Genomic DNA, 18,832 nt, shown 5'->3' on the forward strand with positions numbered 1-18,832 from the left:
CCCGCGCTCTTTCTCACACCCGCCTGCACACATACACACAAACACACGCGCGCGCGTGCGCGCGCGCACGCCCTGAGACATTTTTCACATTTTTCTTGGAGAAGCCAGAAGTTGAGAGCTAGAGCGGGAGGGGAGAGCCGCTGCCGCCTCGGAGCACGAAGCCGGCTGGTTCCTCCCCCCGCAGCCCCCTAGTCTCTCCGGCCGCCTCCGGCGTTGGGTCCACCAGAGGCCGACCCGGGGTCTGCTCCGACTGGCGCTGCTGGTGGGGGTTTTACGCTTTCTACCTAAAGATGAAAGAGGGCACGGTCGTCTCGCCGCTTTTCCAGGACTGTTGCTGCCGCCGCCGCCGCCGCCGCTTCATTGCACATTCAAGTGGAAAATTTTCAGGAGTCAGCAGAAACATTGTGTCCAAAAAAGACTGAGTCGCAGTACTACCAAACCCAGGAGGAGATTCTCCCTGGAAAACTTCCCTTCGGTAGGAAATACTGGGGGATTTGTTTGTTTACTGGAAGAGAAATAATCCCCAGGAGGGGAGAAAATCAGGGTGCACTTCTAGTCTTTGTTCGTAGCTGCAACACTTGTTTTCTCCAGTCCAGAGGCCCACTTTAAGGAAAGTTCAACTACTCTGGGTTTCTTTTCTTTTCTTTTTTTTTTTAAATATATATTTGTGATTTTATTTTAATCAAAGGAACATTTTTAATGAATCAAAAACATCGAGGGACCTCAAATCTCCCTTGTCCGTCCCCTCACGAAAATAAATAAAATTCAGATGATTACTTTGCTTTTTCATTGTCGTTCTTTTTAAAGATCTATTTAAAGTAGAATGGTGTCACTGTATAAAAATATTTATGAAACAATGAAATACCAGCCACCAGCATTTCTCAGGAGGCTTGTTAACTTCTTAGAAGCAAGTGGCTGCTTGTGATTTGCAGAAATGAAAACTGACCTATGTAAGCACTGGAAACTTAAAGACAAATGTTGTTCAGGAGCTGGGAGTGTGAAAAGACTGTTAAAAAACAATGCCTTGGAGGGAACCCTACGGCAACAGAAAGGTCTACAAAACCTATCAGATTTCAAAATAGTATTAAGCAAAAATGTTGAACCTGCTACAGATAAAATGCAAAGGAACCGAACTCACTGAACACTCTGTAGGTTCTGGATAATCACATGTTTCTCCTTTCCAACCCGCCCCTTGAGCCCCTTGAGCCCCTTGATGGCTTTTGGAAGTTCACGCGGTCTGATCACTTGAAGTGTGTTAGGTCCCTGCAGGTGGCTGGCTACCTGAATAGGCAGGAAGATGAGATCTGCTTTGTCAGTGGTGCAGAGTGGGTGCCTTTCTTTGCTGCCTGTTGGAGCCTTGCTTGTTGGTTACACATGAGGGCTACTTTGCCCGGGTGATCTAAGGCAGGGTTGTGGAACAGACCTCAGCCTACTCAATCCTTCATCCTTTCCCTGTTGGGTTTGTGCCCTTCTGGAAATACCAGGTCTCTGGGCACAGGCATGCTTATGATGGTCATACTTAGATCCAACTTTGGTAAGAACCTTTTCTCTTTAGTAGAAGGAAATAGAACTAATTACAAAGTGACTGGAAAGACAAATAGATTAGTTGAGCCTTTCTTTGTCAAAGGCAGGGTTTTGAATTGTTGATTTTTTTTTGTGGGGGGGGAGGTTTATTTTTCGAATTTCACCATTTCCATAAATGGTCACAGATAATTTTATTCAGTATTTCTTAGTGTGTGCAACTCTGTGTTGAACTCTCAGGTTTCAGGTTTTAAGCAGTGTTCATGATTCTTTTTATTTGTTGTTAAAAAGAAACAAAAAAAAAAACAACAAAAAAAACTGATCAACTGTATCCATTACTGGTTCTTACTAATTGTGTTGAAGTGCCAAGGTAGACCATTTTATTTTTACTTTAATGGTAAATACTACTTGATAAGCAGTTTTAGGGGAATGTTAGAATGTCTTTTTTAAATGTTTTTACAAGTTTGAGATAAAAGCAGTGTAACACTTTGGCTTGATGGTAAGAGTAAAAAAAATATTATGGGACAGAATCTTTGTGTAAATAATTCTTCTGTGTGATGTTCTATAAGTAACACAGAACTCCACCCAGGGAATATGCCTGAGAGAAAAGTATTGGAGATCACCCCCTTTTTTTTTTCCGAAAACAAAATCAAGGACTCACCACAGCAAATGCTTAATGAAATTTAATGTAAATTGGTCCAGGATCCGGCAGTGTTTCTTTCTGCTGTGCATAAGGTTGCTATGGGTCGGTACCAATGGCACCTAACAACAACAACAACAACAACAACAACAACAACAACAACAACAACGGGACTTCCAGCGTAGTTCAAGCCAGAATAAAATGAATTTCTCACTGGGGGGGGGCTCCTTTGCATGGCGTGCCTAGGTCCTAGCAGCAAACTAATTACACATGCTGTTATTCAGTGCCGTTGAGTGGGTTCAACCCAAAGTGACCCAGTATAGGGTTTCCAAGGAGCAACTAGTGAGCTTGAACCGCCGACTTTGTGGTTTAAACCGACTTTGCAGCCCAGCGCATTAGCCCACAGCGACAGGCTTATGAGAGGCAGCCTCATTTTCTTCTTTGCTTTCTCTGCTTTACACAGCAAGAATTATTTATTCATAGGCTCACATTGGGTGCTGGCATCCCCTTTTATTTAGAAAAGGGACAAGCAGTCATAGGAAAAAAATAAATGTTTTCCAACTTTTTCCTGCTTGAGCGTCAGCATTTTATAAACAATTTTGAATTTTGTTGGCTCTGACAGTACGGAGCAGCAAATATAAGAGGCCATTTCTTAATGGGAAATTTTGGGAAGAATGTACTGTGGTCTACTTGCTGGTGTCTAGGTTACATTTGTCTTCATGGCTTCAGTTGAAATGTACATAATGGCTTCAGTCGAAATGTACCTAACAGGAACAGTTGGAAAATATAGATTTCAGTTGTTTGATAGAACTTTGAAGAAATGACCTGTGCCATTAACAATATTGTGAAGTTGTCTGCTTAAAAAATGGATTGATCTCTCAGACATGACGGTTGTGTAAAAGCCTGCACATCTGTTGGATTACTTTTCTCTCTAATCTCATGTGTTACCATGTGTTAATTGTGAGTATAATTATACTGCCTGGAAATGAAAATTGTGGTATGTTAGCACTCATGTGGTAGGTTGGTGCAAATAACAGCATGTGTGATCCAGTGTACTTAACAATGATCACATTCACAGACAGTAGGTAGATAATACTTTTAAGCTTGTATTTTAGGTGCTTTTGTCTGGTTCCCAATAAAGAGATTGTGAAAATAAAAGAAAAACATATTGCCAAGTGAAAGCTGTGCTTAGAGGTTGCATCTGTTTAGTGCTAAAACTTTTAAGGTCTGTTTTCTCCAGAGTGTGAAGAGTTATGGCCAAAGCAAGTAGTCCAGCATTCTCTGTAGAGAACTGCAGGAAAATCAGAGCCAGCCTTTGATTTTGATAAATGCAGGCGTTGCAGTTTCCCCGTTGGAGTTTAGTGAGTGGAACTGCAGAGTGCTAATGTCCTGCTTCTGATCTCCCTGAGAAAAATACATTGTAAGCTTCCTACCCTTTGACAAACTATAGAGCTTGGCCACTGGGTTACTTGGGGGTTGACTGATGGCTGGAATAATCTTTTATAGCTGCGTGGTGCTTTTTCTTATTTTATCTTTAGAAGCCACAGATTGCCCTGTGGTATTTAAATTAGGTCCTGAGTCATGTTTAAACAATATCAGTGATACAGTCTTTCATATTCATAAAGGTGATAAAATTAAGTAATTCAGGTCCATCCTCAGCATTTCATGTTTCTGGGTTAGACTTTATGACATATAAGTGATTTAGCCCCCATTGTATCTCAATTACAAATAAATCTGACACCAGGGAAGTTCTGGTACTCCTCTCTTGTGGGATTGTGGAATGCTAGAGTAGGTGGAAGCACTGGACTGCTTGTGGTTGCAAAGTTGGCAGTTCAAACCTACCAGCTGCTCCTCAGAAATCCTATACAGGTAGCTATGAGTGGAAACCGACTATCCACGGCACTTAACAACAGCAACAACAACAAGAGTAGTTGGAACTGAGTATCTGGCATGCTTTTGTGTGGATTTTTATTTTGTTTTGTTTCAAAGCTGTGAACTGTAGAGAATCCTCAATCTGTAAGATTCTCATTATAAGCTTCCTTGGCCCTGTCCGATATTTGATCTCAGGGTTGAAATTCGATCATTTGTTCAGATAATTTCAAGCTCTGTAGTGGTGCAGAATAAAAGAATTTTGAAATATGTAATTTTATCAGAGCCTGTGGGATGTCCTGGAAAGTGAATTTTCAGGAGGGTGTTTCTTACAGGGAGGGTCATTCTTAGCTCTTAAGCTCTGCTTTTGTCCACTGGCTCCTGCATGGTTGGGAGGATTCTGAAAAATGGTTTCCATAGTCTGGGAGCCCTGGGCGTCTGACTGTGAAACTAGTGGCTTCTCTTTTGATTGTAAAGGGGGTTGGGGTCCTCCTAGGAGGGAGGTTGCTTGTTTTACTTCTGTGGCAGAACAGGGGAAGGAAGGCTCCATCCTGGCTGTACTGGCTTTTCCCCTCTCCTGTTGTTTAAAAAATCAGTATTTACTTTCCTAATGCAATGGTTTCTGCCCTGATTTCACGATTCACATTTGTTTTTAAGGCTTTGTCTTAAAATTTCATTTAGCACTTTTAGTTGGAACAACAGGACACAGCATCGGAAAAGTGGGTTTCAAAGAAAGAGCTGGTGTACTGATGAACAAGTTAAGCATCTCTCTTCTCCAGTGGGAAATTCTAGTTGCTTTTAACCATCTGACGGTTTAGACGTATGTGTAAGCAACTGAAACCCTATTGACTGGGAATAAACAATGACGAGTGCTGTTGTTTTTACTTATACACAAACTGAAAAACTGCTGCGAATAGTGGGATATGTTAATTATGTGAGAACATATTGAACTTATATTCTCTGGCATGAACTTTTTTTTTTTTTTTTTAAATGCATCAACTGCTGCTTTTTTATAGGCACAGCTTTCTAATTATCATAATTCAGTTCAGCTCTGCTCTTGGATGGAGTTCAAGTGCAATCTCAATTTAACTTGAAAGGAGATTTTTTTTTTTTTAATTGAGAATGTTTAAGAAAATTTGAAAAGTTCATCCAAGAATGTTGTCTGCTTAGGTGTGGGTAAACTGAGAGGGATGAAGTGAGTGCCGTTCTGTACTAATTAAACACATCTGAACATTAGGAAAGAGAATGCCCTTTTTTGCATTGCACTGTAACCAAATGTGCATCTTCTCGTGCATTTTTTCATAACCAGATGCTAGGTTCTGCTGAGTTCTCTTTGAAAACCAGTTTTTTTCCCTAATAGCAAACTAAATAAATGAATCTTTAGTTACCATCAATGACAGAATCTCTATAAAGATTGCAAAGCCTTCAAAGTAGAAAGAAAGAAATGCAGAATTCTTACGAATTCATTTGACAAAAATCACCATTAAACTTTGATACCAATCAAGCCATTAACGATGATATAGCCTTGTCTTACCTCTGCACTTTGGCTCAGTGGGATTTTGTGAAGGCAGCATCCATTCCAGTATCCCGTATCATTTACATTTTCCATGACTTTATTATCTTTTTAAAGGGGGGAGGGGAGCTAATGATGCCAAAGTGCTCAATCCTCCCTGGAATCAATTTTTAATTGGAAGAAATAACCTTGTAGTGAACCTTTTGACTTTCCGTCCATACTGAGTCCACGACTGTCGAAATGCTAAGAAAGCCCTCGGAAACCAAATGACTTCATTTGCCTCTGGCATTTCAGAACCGAATTCACTTCCTTGGTGGTGAAATAAAAGGAGCCAAGTGTTTTAAATAACCACTCCCCTGGCCCGCCCGCAGGAGTGTTTTGAGAAAAGCGCATTGTCTGGTTGCAGTTTGGGCTGGGAGCCTGCTCTCTTACTTGCCCTCCCCCACCAGGCAGCTCCATTTCTGAAGTTGACATCTGGGTTTCTCTCTGTTCACTTTATCTATATCCACTTGTGTTCCCGCATGCAGTGTGCGTGCGCGTATTCTGCCCGTAACGAGTATTTTTGACATTGACTATGTGTTTTCCAAGCCCTTACTCGGGTAAGGGGAGGTACAAAGCTAATGGCACCAAATAAAATGTAAACACAGGAGCGCACCACATGCCGCCGCTGCTGGGCTTCTGTCCGCTGCTGGTCTCTGGGTAGGCGTGCCTATTGTTGTGGCAGCAACAGGCGACAGAAGTTGGGGCACCATATGGTGGATGTGGGCCTCAGATAAGCTGTCTGGTAATTTAGCTTATCAATAGCATTTTGATATGCTTCGTTTTCAGATCACCCATCACTGTGGTTGGGGTGTTTAAGGGGCTAACTGATTATGAAACTATTGTGAGCAGACGATTCCTTTGGTGTTATCCCTTTCAGCCCTTTCTCCCTCTTGGCCCTTTTCATCTCAAAGCCTCTGCTAGACAATGGTGGTTAGAGTTAGAAAGAGCCCCATCAGCTGAGGGACTGCCGGGCTCATCTTGAAATCTGGGAGACTTGGGAGCCCTAAAAGACATTACCATTGAGCGGAAAAAACAACCAACTCAGTAGTACTTTATAGTGTCAGAGCCAAGAAAATCCCATCATTCAAAATTTGTTTTTGTTTTAAATATTGGAGCGGCAAGGTTGATCTACAAGGTTGGTTTGAACTGTAAGGTTGGCGGTTCAAACTCACTAACTGCTTCTCAGGATCTCACTAACTGTATACAGGATCCCTATGAGTTGGAGCGGACTCTATGGCACTTCACTACACCAACAAGGTTGATCATGATGATATTAGTGGTTCTGTGGTAGAATTCTCATTTTCAGGGTAGGGAACCCAGAACCGGTTCTCAGCCAGTGTACCTCATGTACTCATCAGGTTGTGCACTGTGATCCCCATGAATCCAGGGGACCCACTCTTTCTTACTTACTGAAAGATTTCTAGTTTTATTATGCATTCGGAATACTTCCTAATTTTCTTTCACCTATAGATTTTACTTTAGTCTTAAAATACATAATGAATGAACATTTCTGTAACTTCAAATAAGGTTAGTGTTATCGTTGATTTGGGGCCAAGAGGCAGCTACCTTTACGATTGTAGTTGTTATGAGCCGTGGAGTCAGTTCCCACTCATACCGACCCTGTACAGGGTTTCCGAGGCTGTAAATCTTTACAGGAGCAGAAAGCCTTGTCTTTCTCTCGCGGAACAGCTGGTAGTTTCGAACTGCTGACCTTGCAGTTCATAACCACTACACTACCAGAGCTCCTTTCCGTTACGATTAACCATTGTTAAAAGTGAGATGCTTCTAGAACACCACTATTCCAGTGTTCAGTGGAGTTGAAACAAAATTAAGATCTCTCCCACTCGTGAAGTGACCAGGGGCCAACTCACGGATTTTGCACACAGTAGGTGACTCAGTAGAAATTTGATGGTGTCCATGACCATCTCCTCACCAGCCACATAAAACTCATTCTGGAAATATTTGTGTCCCTGATAAGTTTCAGACGTAGGGGAAGCCCAAATGAGTATGTCTGTGCCTTTTCCAGTTTACTGCTCTGTGAACTGTTACTCATCTGCCCAGGCACCTCACCTTTCCTAGGTTTCACTTTTTAGTTTGTAATTCTGGGTACAGAGAATCTTTCACATTGCCAATTCATGGAGGTTCAGACTCTCAACTGTGGGCAGCCTCCTTCATCTACTCCTGTCCCACAGGGGAGCCTCTGCTGCTACTGTCTCAGTGACGCTATCCTTAGCAGGTGCATTGCAGCCCCAAGTCTCCTCTGGAGTGTCAGCAAGGCCAGGGTGCGAAGACAGTTTCTAGGTTCTAAAAATAGTCCCATCAAAATATCTACCACTGGGAGAGGAACTATTGTTCTAGATATTCCAATTTTTTATCCTCAGATCCAATCAGACTCATTTCTTACACTGTTCCTGAGTTTTTCACCTTGAAAACTTGTGAGGCCATCTATCTAGGAATATGAGATTTTTGGAGGTTTGTTTTAAAAATTAGACTGCACAAAAATAAAGTGTCATTCAATGCAGGAGAAATAATAAAATGCACAGAAGTACCTTCTCTGTGCTTGGCACCCACCTGCATTACTCACCCCTGGGGAGAGTGGCAGTTGTTTCCAGGTGTGTTTCTAGAGGTGTGTGAGCCCTGCCTGCTGATGAGGGATCTGAGGGCGATGGCTTTGTCTGGTTACTTGCAGAGGTTGTGTGTTACTGTTAGAGGGCAGAAGGGATGGATGCTAGCGAATAGAGCTGATCAGGTGGTTTCCCTTGTAAGGTGGTAGATGGGGAGAGCAGGGCAGAAAGACTCTCCTTTAGTTTGCAATGAGATCCTGACAGCATTCTAGATAGAAGACAAGCCTTAAGATAAACCTTGCTGCTTTCCTGTCTCTTCTTCACTCCACCCTGAACACTTCATAAATCCAGATGCTTCCAGTTTTGCACAGAACTGCTACATGGCCACCAGACATTTAAACACGTAAAAGTGCTACTGTATGCTGAGGAGTCTGGCCGGGTGGGGTGTTGACTGCAGCCCCCCTCCCCCAAAGTTGGAGATTTGAGCCCAGCCACAGGCGTCTCTGAAAAAAGGCCTAGCAGTTTGTTTCTGAAAAATCAGCCATTGAAAGCCCTCGGGAGCACAGTTGTACACTGAAGCTCACGGGCTCGCCATGAATTGGAATCGACTCCTGGCCACTGGTATATTGTGTGCTGGGGGGTATGCTGATCAGAAAAAGGAATCCAGTGAATGCAATAAGGAAAACTCTTGCGCTGTTGAGAGCTTATGGTTTAGTACGGGAAACTGCATGTAAGAAGATGATCACAATTCAACGGGAAAATTGTCTGTATCATAGTTCATTGTTTGTGGGCTGCATATTTTTCTTATTTTACATATTTGACCATTTTTGAAATTGGGGTGTGTCTTACAATGATGGCTGACTGGATGTTGGTCCTTATCCATAAATGGGTTGCACACAGTCATTAAAGCCTGCAGGCTGGATATACAGAGAGCAAGAAACACTCTGCTAAAGAAGCATTTCTAAGCTTGACTGTGTCACCATGCTCATGATAGCACAGAGGGGATGGTGGTGTGGGAGAAGTTGTTTTAGGAATAGTTTACTCAATTCATTTTCCTAGTATGGGCAAAATTGACATAGGAAAAAAATGTCTGTAAATGATGTATAAAACAGTATTTCTAAATGATGAGGGGAAGCATTCTGATGTGGTTGGTTTCTCAGCAGAATTTCTTTGATGTTCAGGATATCATGCATCATATTGCAGTCCTTGGTGTTTGTGTTATTTGCATATGTATCTAAAAGGATCTGGAAGATTACATAGTAAATCGGCAGTACCTGTTTCCAGGAAGGAGATGGGGTTGGGATCGAGGAGGGACTGTCATCTTGGCACTTTTTTTTGTATTTGAGGTTTTAGGGGCATGTACCAGCTGCTCCACAGAAACCCTATATAGGGTCGCTATGGGTTGGAATCAACTCGATGGCACTTTATAACAAACAACAACAATATTAGAATAAAGGGGAAACATCTTTGTTGAGGAAAGCTCTGCGGAGGAAGTGATGTTGGAGTAAGACGTTGCAGGAAGAGGGGTGATTTTGCTAGATGTACGTACCTGTAGTGTTGTGGATTAATGCGCCACACTGCAAAGCCATTTGAACTGCAAGGTTGGCGGTTTAAGCTCACCAGCTGCTCCTGGGAAACCCTATACAGGGTCGCTATGGGTTGGCGTCAACTCAACGGCACTTAACAACAACAACATACCTGTGGGAGAAGAGTAGGATAAAGTTGTTAAAAACAAAACAAAAACTAACAAGAGAAACCTGGAAAACACTCTTCTGAGAATAAGCTCAATCCTCAAATACCAATGTTGTTGTTGTTGTTGTTAAGTGCCGTCGAGTCGGTTTCGACCCATAGCGACCCTGAATAGGGTTTCCGAGGGTGTAAATCTTTACGGGAGCAGATCGCCTCATCTTTCTCCCGCGGAGCAGCTGGTAGTTTCGAACTGCTGACCTTCCGGTTCGCAGCCTGATTCGTAACCACTACGCTACCAGAGCTAATAGAGGAGTTTTATTGCCATTAACAGGCTAGTGGGAGTACAGAACTGAAACTTGGCCAGGAGCAATTGGAAAAAGCAAAAGAAAGAATGAAAGAAAGGGAGAAAATTGAGTGAAATGGAGAGTAAGAAGAGTTTCCCAATGCTGGTTTGGAAAAGGGAGGCAGGATAGTATAGTTTTGAAAACACAGTTTTGGAGTTGGGCATTCCTCAGTTGGAATCTTGGTTCAGAAAGTGACTAGCTTGTGGCCTAGGGCACATTACTTCCTCCCGGTGAGCCTCAGTGTCCCCATGTGTACATAATGATAGTGCCCCTCTTATACATAGCAACTTGAAACTTGAATTCCAGACCTTCAAGGATTTCTGCTAGGATAGCCTGCACAGTGATTCTCGAGGAACAATCAAGGCTGAGACAGTTACTTAGAAGAGCTGGACCCCAGGAGAGACTCAGGCATAAAGTCCTAGACCATTTAATCGCTTACCCTGTTAATTAAAATGGGGAAAATCCATCAGTAAATACATAATATTTTAAGTGCATTCCTTGCTGAATGGTTGTTGTTGTTGTTGTTAAGTTCCATTGAGTCAGTTCTGACTCATAGCGACCCTGTATGGGTTTTCCAAGGAGTGGCTGGTGAGTTTGAAATGCTGGCCTTTATATTAGCACTGCAGTGCGTATCCTACAGCACCACCCCAGGTAGTGCAGATTCCATGGGAAAACTTCACCTGTCTATTGGAAACCTTGCTTGAAAGTCATTCCCTAATTTTGGGTTGGCTTCTGAAACTTTTTTTCCTCAAAGGTTATATTGGATGTATATTTTCATTGAGAAACTACTTAGAGTGCTGGGCCTATCCACAAAACCATTGAGTAACCCCTTTGGAGTTCTGAGGACATTCATTAAGCTTTGGGTGTGAGAACACAGCCTGCTTAACTTCTCTGTGCCTCTTAGCGTTCTCATCTGGGATTGAAGGGTTGTAGTAAAGCTACATGTGGGCTGCCTAGAACTGTGTGTAGTGTGGTACTGTGGGATTACCCAGTGAGTAAACACTAATCTGTAGTGAACAGTTACATGTGGGTTTCATCACATTGCACAGGTTTACTTGTGTTATCAACACTAAGCAGTTCTCTACAGATTTGTAAGTAAGCATAGGTAAGTCTTTGCTTACTGTATTGAGTACTCCACCCCTGGCTACATGCAGGCTATGTAATTTAGAGCTGCAAGTACGGCTGCTGTTATAAACCAGACCACTCTGACCCTTCAAAAGTTGTAATCCAAGTTCCTAAATGAAATCTTTGCCCCTCCTATAAGACTACTTTTGTTTGGGTCCTAGATACCTTTCAGATAGTTCATACTCATGTGTAAAAGATAGTTCATCTGTTTCTCTAATGTTCATATTTAAGAGAATGTTTTTTAACCCGGGAATTTCATATACTTCTTGATGGTTGGTTATGTGTGTGGAGTCAGTTTTGACTCACTGAATCCTCTTTGGAAACCAGAGGGTAAGAGTTCACATGTTTTCCATGTGAACTGCCTTAAACTGGTACTCTCCTCAGAGTTCCAGCTACATTATAGGGTGTGTCAACGCCCCAAGTGTTTTTAGACCAGTGCCACTCCCCGGGACTGGTCTGAGCAGTTACAATCGCTTTGTGTACCACCTGCCTGTGTACTGTTGACATCTATTCCTATTGTCTCTTTACCAGCCTGTTAGTTAACCTGGTTTCCTTGTCTGCCATTGAGCTTGTGCCTATTCATGGTGACTCCATGTGTGCCACAGTAGAACTGTACTCTGTAATGTTTTCAGTGGCTGAGTTTTTGCAAGTAGATTACCAGACTTTCCTTCTGAAGTACCTCTTGGTAGATTCTGGTACCTGGTTAGAGAGAATGCTTTCAGAGTCTGGCTGACAGACAGTTGAAGAAGGGAAAAAGATTTTTTAAACAGCGATTCACAACCTTGTGAGTACACTAAAAACTAATGACTTGTACACTTAGAAAAGGTGGAATTTTCTGGTAAGTTAATTGTATTTCATAAAACAATAAATAAAACACTGAATCAAGTTATCCCACAGAATAGCATCTGCAATACTTACCAGTGTTCCTGGCTGTCAGCATTTGACTACATGCATTTGTTTTTGGTGACCAAGTCATTAAGACTGTTATTCAGAATGATGACCTGAGTCTGTAAGGGTTTTTCCTTCATATGATAAGCACTGACTGTGAACCACAAGGTCCATGGTTCGAGTCCGCCAGCTTTCTGCTCCCTCTTAGATTTAAAGAAACCCTATCTACAAGGGTCGCTAAGAATTAGAACCAACATGACAGCACTTAACAATGCAACTACTAGTTTACTGTTTTTAATAAGGAACCAGGAAAATAGGTAGATCCTTTCAATGATATTCATTGGAAGTATTCACAAAGGAAGTGTTTACAATGAAAGTATTTAAAATGGAAAATCAGTAAGACTGGAAAGAATAAGTTTCAATAATGTGGAATGACTGATTGTAATGTCCTGGGTCTTAACACTTTAAATAGTCCAAGGAGTGAATTCATAAAGGAGTAGACAAGGCAATCATGATCTGGAAGGTACATTAGACCACAAGTCAATCATTGGATTTGATTTGTAAGTTGATCTAACATGGGAATAAAAAAAAACAGGTCCCAGAGTCAGGTTAATTTATACCTGGTTTCGGACTCCACTCCGCCCAGTTCTTTCTTAATTTGGTCTTTGTTGTTCCTGTGTCCTCCCACCAGATCCGGACTGCCTTCTTCATAATAACTGCTGGTGGCAGTTTTTGATTCATTTGCATTTTTTAAAGAGTTGTCTTCTCTGTTCCTTGTGCTCTGAAGGAGGGAAATGAGATTTTAGAATACCTAATAAAGTGGCTGGAGTGCGGGTGTGATGATGTGGGTGAATGGACTGGACTGCAAAGTCAGTTTCAGCTGCAAGGTTGGCAGTTCCAGCTCACCAGGCGCTCCTCGCAAACGCTATACAGAGTCTCTGTGGGTCAGAACTGACCCAATGGCACTTCACAACAACAGAGTGGCCAACCACCTGTTTGTCCAGTACAGGCCTTGGTTATGCTTCTTGTCTTGGTGTGTTCTCTAATAGCAACTTCGCTTACTCACGTAAGTGTCCTTGTTTGATTAACAAACTCTATGGAGTCCTGGTGTGGTGCTGTGGGTTAATGCACCAGATTGCAAAGCTGTTTTGAACTGCAAGGTCGGCGGTTCAGGCTCACCAGCTGCTCCACGGAAACCCTATACAGGGTTGCTATGGGTTGGAATTGACTCGACAGCACTTAACAACAACAACAACAACAACAAGGTCCATCTACTAATAGGAAACCGTTAGGAATTTGGCAGATCTCCTTTAATGAAGCTGAATGGAGAGGAAATCCTGAGCCAGTAGGTTTTGGTGTTATGTTCATGAAGGTATTATTCCTGAAGGAGGGTCTGGGTGGTTTCTGAGAGAACTACAACATGGGGGGAAATTCACAAAACAACATTTCTCTTAACCTGTGCTGGTTTCAACCAAATTGTTTTTGTGGATCAATTCTTAACATATTAAAAAAAAATGCTTCTCATTATTCATAGGAGTGATTCAACGCTGGTTCATTTCCTTTTAGGCTAGCAAAGAATTCCTAGTGGAATTCTGAAAGATTTGCACTGTGTGAAATTTTGGGTTTTCAGATTATGTTTTATAATGTAACATTCGTGGGTTTTAACTCTCTTAATTTGTTCATTGGAAGACTGCATACTGATGTACTTTGATGCACCTAAATATATAAGGCAGGAATTTTGGGGGGAATTTAGATACTTTGGTTAAAGCCAAAAGTAGTTTTAATGACAGTGCTCAATTCCTGGTGCTGAGAACAGTTTCCTTTTTGGGGCAATTCACTGGAAGGAGGCGTTTGAGAGTCCTCAGTCTTAGCTCTTGATCCTCCACGGCCAGCAGGTGTGGAAGGAGGACCTGGATGGGCAGTCCCTGTGACCTTGGGCGAGTCACTTGAAAACTTCTGGGAAGAGGATATTATCCTGCCTGCCCTCTCATCTGCTTTGTGCTGTGCTTTAGATGAAAGAGATATGATGTGTCTGAGTCCTGGAGAACTTCAGGGCAGGAGAAAGTGCTGCTGCTATCTGAGTCATCCCATCCCCAACCCCCAGGCTCCCTTCTCAAAGGCAACCTTTGTGGATGACCAGCTGTATTGCTAAGTTCATTGCTTCACTCTTCTTTCAGTTTGCTAGTTCCTGGGCTGCTCTGGGAGGATTAGGACAGGGAAGGCTTGACTGGCTAGCCTCTGTCTTAAACCCATTCTTCCAAATTATGTCTTTTAAACTTTGAAGCTTCCATTTGTAGCCAGGAAAGTGAGGCCCAGAGAGGTTTAGTAATTTGCCCAAGGTCACAAGGCAACTCAGAGACGGCCAAAAGCTCGTAGTTCTGTGTGATTCCTTAGCTGCTGGTTGGAAACGGACTGCATATTCTGGCAGCTGTCAGGTTTTATTGTGGCATTTGAATGGAGTTAGTTTCAAGATGGATTGTGACTTTGAAACAAAGGTAGAATACCCCTCATTCAGTGTATCTACCCAGAAAAGGGGGAACATGATACTTTATTTTGCTTTCTATCTTCAATACAGAAGTATGGCTAAAGTTCTAAAAAGTTGGGTGTGGCCCAATCAGGCCTTTCAGGGAATACTGGTCTCTCCCCTGCCATAGTGAAAAGGGGGCAAGGTTCACCTTTCTACTTTGGTTTCCGTCCTCAAGGACTGTGGGGAGGTGTGTGTGTGGGGTGTCACTGTGCTAAGTGCTGAAAATGACAGCATAGAGTCTGGGGTCATCTAGACAGTTCTGTTGGGAGGGGTGGGGAAGCCTGACTTGGTGTGGAACTTTGGAACCAGACCTGCCAGTTCATCTGGTTTTGCTTTGGAATGTACAGTTGTTGGTGGTGAGTCAGAATAAGTTAGCCCCCTTCTGCTACCCTGAATGCCTGGGGGTAGTGTTTAGGCACATGACCTTGACCTCACTTCCTGATCCTAGGAGTGCATGGACGCTGGGAGATAAGGTAGATTTCTCCCCTCCACTCCTGGTGACCAGGTTGTGGTGGCCTTATGTGATGGACAGTGTATGAGATGCTGGGGAGAAGAGAGTTAATTAGCTGTACTTGATCAGAGCAAATACTAACCAGGTCTCTGAAGAAGACATTAGAAGATTTGATAGGGAGTTGCTGATGGGGTTGCTACCATCTTTTGACACCTTCCTTGGATTTCAGAGAACGGAAACAGACCAAGTGATAATGTCTTTTTCTTTGGCATACCTCTTTCTGGTAACTCTGAGCTAACAGGTCATTGAGTCATTGATTGGCAGGGTTTGGGACTTGTACACTTCCCCTCCTTCCTGTTCTCAGCTCTACTCCATCTTGAATCTTCATGCATTTCCCAGATGCCTTTTAGGTACTTCTGCTGTTGGCCATGGTTGTTGGCCTAACTCTTTATAGTTCTCTGTAGCACTTGATCTGTTTAGCAAATGAGTCTAAAGGCAAAGCTTTGAAGTTACAGCCTGCTTCCAGTTCCATTTCTTCTGTTTATTGGCTATATAGTCTTGGGTGAGTTATTTCATCTCCCTGGGCCTGTTTCCTCACTTGCAAACAAGGAAAATAGTAGGACTTCCTGGGTTGTGAGTTGAAATGAAATACGGTGACTGGCCCAGAATACAACGTGGCACACAGCAAGCCTCATCATCTCTCCACCTCCCATCTCCTCACCCATTCAGAAGTCTCTCGCTTCCACCAGCCTTCAGTTCTCTGTCCAAGATCCTGAGGGTTTTGTCTGAACTACAAAGTGGTCCTGTCTGACAGGAGCTCATTTATTTGCATTTCCATCTTCTTCCTTTGGGTTTTTAGTTTTAAGCTTTTCCCCAGTTTCCCTTCTTACCAAATTTTCTTCTTTTGTTTCTTTCTCCAACTTTCTTCAGATAAGTTCCCTTTTGCTTTTATGTTTTCTATTTTCCTCACCAGGAAAGAGAGAGAGACAGACAGACATACAGGAACATCCCTATCCCAACACCCTACCCCTCTACATTTCACCCTCTTTGCTTTTATCACCTTGAGATCTTAGAGGCTCTGTCCCTGCAGTTGAGTAGGTTTCACCAAAAATGGTCATCAGAAAAGCAGCCTCTTCTTGAACACTGGAGAGAGAGTGGTGAATCTTTTGGCTTATAGAGTTCCCAGCACTCTTAGGAGTTGTTACTATTTTGAAAAGACATAACTCATTCTCATTCCCATTATGCTTATGAACTTGAGTCTCCCTGGAATTACACACATTCCCTCCACTTGACTAGCTGCTTTACCCTGGGCCACCTCTTTGATCTTTCTGAAACTCAGTTTCTTTACCTGTTAAATGGACCTTCTCATGGGTTAAAGTGAGGATTAACTGAGGTTTAGCATAATACCCAGAAAAGAAGTAAGTATTCCATAATGTTAATTGCAGATGATGATTGTGATTATGAATTAGAGTGCCAAGTACCTCTTCCCATAGCATCTTTCTCTCTTTGTGATGGAGAGGGATTGGGATAGTGTCTTATTTTAGATTTCTGGATCTTTATTAGGAAGCAATTTAAACATTCAGTACAGAAGAGGGCAACAAACCCCCAGGCACCCACTGCTACTCAGCAGGGATCACCAGCTAATGGTCACTTTGGTTTCTTCCACACCCTGGCTCCTTTCTCACAAAATTATCTTGCAGCAGTCTCAGACATCATGCTGTTTCATCTGTTCATTTTTCAATATGAGCCACTAAAATATGGTGGTTTAAAAAATATAAATAACTGCAATGTCATTATCAGACCATTGTTTTAACATAAATTCTAAATATCTAATAATCTGGGCACTGTTCAAATTCCCTCAGTTGTTTCATAAATGTTTTCCCACAGTTGGTTTCAAATAAGATCAACAGTCAATTTGGTTGCTATTTTTCTTAAAACTCTTTAATCTGTATAGATTTTCCTTCTCTTTTCCCCACCTCCTCTTGCTTTTTATTTGGTATAAGAGCCCCATTGTTTTCTCTTGTAAAGTTTCCCTCATTATGGATTTTTCAATGACATCATGGTGTTGTTTATCATGTTCCCCTATCCCCTATCTCATTTCCTGTACATGGGAATTTAGATCAAGAGCCTTCATCTAATTCAGGTTTGTGTGTGTATGTGTGTATTTTATAGCTTGTGTTCACCAGGAGGCACCTAATGCTCAGTTGTCGGCTTGTGACTTTATCAGCCATTGATTGTTGCCTATAGCATTATGTGGGCTTTGCAAATTGATGATGGAACTCCAATTCTCCCAGTCCTTTCTCATTTTTTACCAAGAATACAGTAGCTAGAAACATTCTCTTCTCAACCGTGGTTAGCCTGGCATACGGTTTGTAAAGGAAAAGTGAGTTTTCTGTTACGCTGATTTATTAAAATTTTTTTTTATCATGATGCAGTCATCAGTTTCAAATTCTTGGATACTCAAATTGATGACATCCTTGTCCAATGGGAGCTTTCTGAGTTGGCTCCTGTGTCCTTTATATGGGACTCCAATAGTCATGAATACTTTCCTGGCTATCCAGTTTCTTCTTAGACATTTCCTGTCGTTGTTGTTAGGTGCCATCGTGTTGGTACCAACTCATAGTGACCGTATGCACAACAGAACGAAGCACTACCGGATTCTGGGCCAACCTCACAATTGTTGTCACGCTTGAGCCCATTGATGCTGCCACTTTGCAAATCCTTTCTGTCCTAGACGTGTAGATTGTTTTGGTTCCGTTAAGTGGGAAATGACATATTAAGGATGTTGTGTGGGGATGCTAGGACCTTTGCCTTGCTCTTCTTCCCCTTCCATTCCCTGGGTTAAAAATCTCCTGCTCACCTTCAGAAAAGGACGCTGCCACCATGTCAGTGCTTATCCATGGTAACAGCGCTCTTTGCACACTTCTTTCCTGCTTGGCCTCTTTGGCTCTCATTTGCTGTTTCCATGTTAGTGCTTGCTGTTTTGTCTTTTTCTTCCTTAAGAAATAGACCAAACTGAAGAATCCCTGTGGACAATTGGTGGTTTGATTCTCTTCCTGAGGGCCAGAGCTCACATGAATTTAGGCTTCACAGAGGTTTGGTCATTGCCTCCCGTTGTGTATCCCGGATAGTTTGCTCTAGCCCTTGTATAAACAACCAGAAGGTGAGAGATTCCTTATCTTATTAACACACTGAGCCATTCAGACCGCAAGCTGTATTTTGATGATATTGTTGGGGTCATTTACACACTTCTATTTCAATAAATAACTTGCGAATTAAGCTTTGTGCTGTCCTCTTCTCCCAACTGTTTAAAATGGAATATGTTTAATGTCCCAGTCATATGCAGAATTATCATTAATGCATTATTTTTAAAAGCTAGTTTTCTTCCTCTTTTTTGTTTTTTAAAGTTTTGTCATTTTGGGCAGATTTTTGTACTTGAGTCTTTCCCTGAACAGAGCTATTGTTTTGTTGTGGGTATGTAACAGTAAGACTGAAGTCTGAAGTGAGGTGTTTTTGTTTGTTTGTTTGTTTAATGAGTCTGCTATTAGACGTATTTTTAGTAATTCCTGTCTTTGCTTCTTGGAAAACGTTTTATGCCCATGTTGATGCATCATAGACTGCACTTAAGGGGGAAAAAAAAGCTAATTTTAAAGACAAGC

The sequence above is a fragment of the Chrysochloris asiatica genome, unplaced genomic scaffold (genome assembly GCF_000296735.1).
Source record: "Chrysochloris asiatica unplaced genomic scaffold, ChrAsi1.0 scaffold00083, whole genome shotgun sequence".
NCBI lineage: Eukaryota > Metazoa > Chordata > Mammalia > Afrosoricida > Chrysochloridae > Chrysochloris > Chrysochloris asiatica.